The sequence below is a fragment of the Silene latifolia genome, chromosome 10 (assembly GCF_048544455.1).
Source record: "Silene latifolia isolate original U9 population chromosome 10, ASM4854445v1, whole genome shotgun sequence".
NCBI lineage: Eukaryota > Viridiplantae > Streptophyta > Magnoliopsida > Caryophyllales > Caryophyllaceae > Silene > Silene latifolia.
The window spans coordinates 100,288,554-100,291,676 of record NC_133535.1 but is presented as its reverse complement, the minus strand read 5'-3'; the positions used below and the strand labels follow the sequence as shown (position 1 = coordinate 100,291,676).

The 3,123-nt window shown below is 38.9% G+C and overlaps 1 non-coding gene across 1 annotated transcript; it reads right to left on the bottom strand.

Annotated features, from left to right (window-relative positions):
* Nucleotides 1-2,683: 2,683 nt before the first annotated feature.
* On the bottom strand, nt 2,684-2,790 carry LOC141609985 (small nucleolar RNA R71). The gene has a single exon (XR_012527883.1). It is a non-coding gene; the product is annotated as a small nucleolar RNA R71 (small nucleolar RNA).
* Nucleotides 2,791-3,123: the final 333 nt, after the last annotated feature.

The following is a 3,123-nucleotide window of genomic DNA, read 5'->3' as shown; positions in this document are numbered from 1 at the left end:
TGTCACCATCATGAGTCTTAGCATATGATTTTGTAGTTGTTAGCATTCAGATTCACTTTTATTGGTTTTATGAACTCTGTAACCTTTTTACATTTACCGTATTGTAATAAATGTGTTTGGGACAGTTGCTTTTGATATGTACTAACCTCGAGCAACCGAGATGGTAACAGCCTTTCATGCTAGGGTAGTCCTGGTAAGGTACCTTGGTATGAGGGGGTGTGATGCGACCATAATTGGCGCATATTTAGCCCCCGAATTACCATTGTTTCTATGCTTTTTAGTGCCTATTTGGGTCATTTCTTATCTTTAGATCTTTGTTTAGCATATTCTTTGAGATTTTGATCCCTTGGTAGGAAAGGAGTAAGAATCTTGCATTTTCATGGCAAAACGAGGCTAAATGGATCGTATTCAATGACCAAGCATCAAGGAGAGACAAGACTAGAAGGCCTTTGTACATAGCTAAGTAGAAGATCAATGTTGAGAAAGGATCCTTGAGTCCCCAAGGAAATCCCCAAGGATTCTATGAAGAAAAGGAAAGAAAAGAAGAAGGAATGACGCTGTAGAAGAATCCGAACGGATCATCCATGATCCGTCCGTCCCCTGACTCAATCCGAGCGTCCTTACCAGGATCCGCTCGGATCCCCCAGGCCCAATCCGAGCGTCTCTCGCCTTAATCCGCTCGGATCGTCCATGCCCCATCCGTCCGTCTCGACCTCCATCCGCTCGGATCACAAAGACAAAGACATGGTTTCGTCCTTCAAGTTACAAAATGGAGACGCCCTTCTCTCATTGAATACCGGAGTCTCCTTGCTCAACTTAAAAGTGTAATTACTAGTTTAACCCTTAGTTAACCCTAATGCATCCTCCCTAATTTTCACTATAAATACCCCATTAGTCTAATTAGAGGAGCATGTTCTTCTAATCAATAATTAGTGTAGTTAATATCAATCAAATCTCTCTTCAATATTGTAATCAAATATTAATCAAGTTTTAATCCAAGTTTTAGTTCCTTAATCTCTCTCTTGTTCTTACTTTATTTTGGGTAATTGAAGATCATTTGGGTTATTATTGGGAGATTGACAACCTCTCAATCTAGGATTCAAGTACTTCTATTATTCTTGCTTTATTATTGGAATCATTAGTAGGTATAATCTCTTAATCCCTTTTTAATTATTGCTAATTACTTTCATTTATTCATCATGTTTCATTATGTTAGTATGATTGACAACCTTTCTAGCATGATCAATATGATAATGAGTGAGTAGTCTCTTAGCTAGGGTTTAATGGGTGATTAGGGGAAACCAACATGGGGATGATTCATGCTTAAATCAATATGCTTTCATATCTTATTTGCTTGCTTGTTTTGATCTTAATACATGCACATGTTATGTTTGATGAAATGCTAAGCCTATGAATCCTTGCATTTATTATCATCTACTATCTCTTCAACTTGACTTGTAAGACATAACCCAACTCGAGTCTTGTTAGATCATGCATGTGTTAAGTAGGAAAGATTAAGTCGACTTGTAGGTGTTGTACAATCTATGTGATTCGCCCGGACCCAAACTTTCCTAGGATTGTAAGATATAACCCAACTCAATCCATCACAACAATAATTGCTTGCTTATAAATTGAGAACATGTTTGTATGATCATATCCCATGAATCCCCTATGAACCCATGACACCCTAGTGCTTTTAATCAATTGTTTACACCCTTATTCCATTTACCTTGTTAGTTTATTTTCATTGCTATTTTAGTTTAGTAACCTTCTACATCAACCCAACTTGTGACACCCCTAGACACCACTAGTAGCAATAGAAATCTTCGTTTTCAATACCCGTCCCTTGGGATCCGACCTTTACTTGCCTCTTTACTAATTTGTAGAGTTGTTTGTGAAGTATAAATTGTGTTTTGTATCGACCATTGACCAACGACCACAATTGCTTAATTTGTGAACTAAATGGCTCCGATCAAAAATGGCGCCGTTGCCGGGGACGGTGTTTAATTGATTTTAGATTTCTTTTGTTATTTTTAGTTGTGTCTTTTTCACCTTGGGAAGTAAAACTCCTCAAGGTTTGTTCTAATTGTTTTCTAGTTGTTTGATATTTTGCATGTCTAGAAGGTTACAAAGAGATTTGTTACCTTTTGACCGTGAAATCGAAAGAACCTTGACGAATAATAGGAGACTTGTTAGGAGGAATTTGGGAGGTGTTGGTGAAGTTGTTCAACCCACTAGTGAGTTTGTCAATCCTTTCGCAATAGAAGGAGAAGAGAACCCATTAAACAATACCACACAAAATCCACCTACAATGCCTAAATTTTCGTCCCACTCTACACCCACCGAGGAGAATCTACCAAACGGTACTCCTACCCCACAACATCTTACCGGAAATTTTATTGCCAAGTCCGCCTTCATCCAACTAGTTGAGAGGAGCCAATTCGGGGGCATGCCAAGTGAGGACCCTCATTCTCATATGGAAACCTTTTGCGATTATTGTGATGCTATCTCTCAAACGGGCGTGACTCAAGACCAAATTAGATGGGTCTTATTTCCTTTTTCGTTAATCGGAACCGCAAAGCAATGGTTGAAGGGCCTTGATAAGGCCACCCTTGGAATAGATTCTTGGAAGAAGTTAGCTCTCGCTTTCTACAAAAAATTCTACCCACCGGAAAAGACCAATATGCTAAGAGCTCAAATCACGAGTTTTAAACAAAGGGATGAAGAATCTTTGTATGAAGCTTGGGAGCGGTTCAAAGGTGTTTGTCGCTCATGTCCTCACCATGGACTTAGCGAATGGTTTTTAGTGCAACAATTTTGGAATGGTTTATATGAAGATTCAAGGAACATTCTCAATATGGGATCAAATGGAATGTTCACCGAAGTTGATGACAATCAAACATGGAACAAGATTGAGGAAATGGCGGTCCATAATTCGCAATATAGTAGGCCTCGCAAGGCTACTAGAGGAAAGTATGAAGTGGACACCGTTACTCAATTGGGTGCTCAACTTAGTGCTCACATTGACACTATCAACTTGAAGTTTGAACAAGCTATGGCTAGACTTGAGGAAAACTCAAAATCAAAACATCATGTCAATGCCATGACGGCATCCTCATCAAT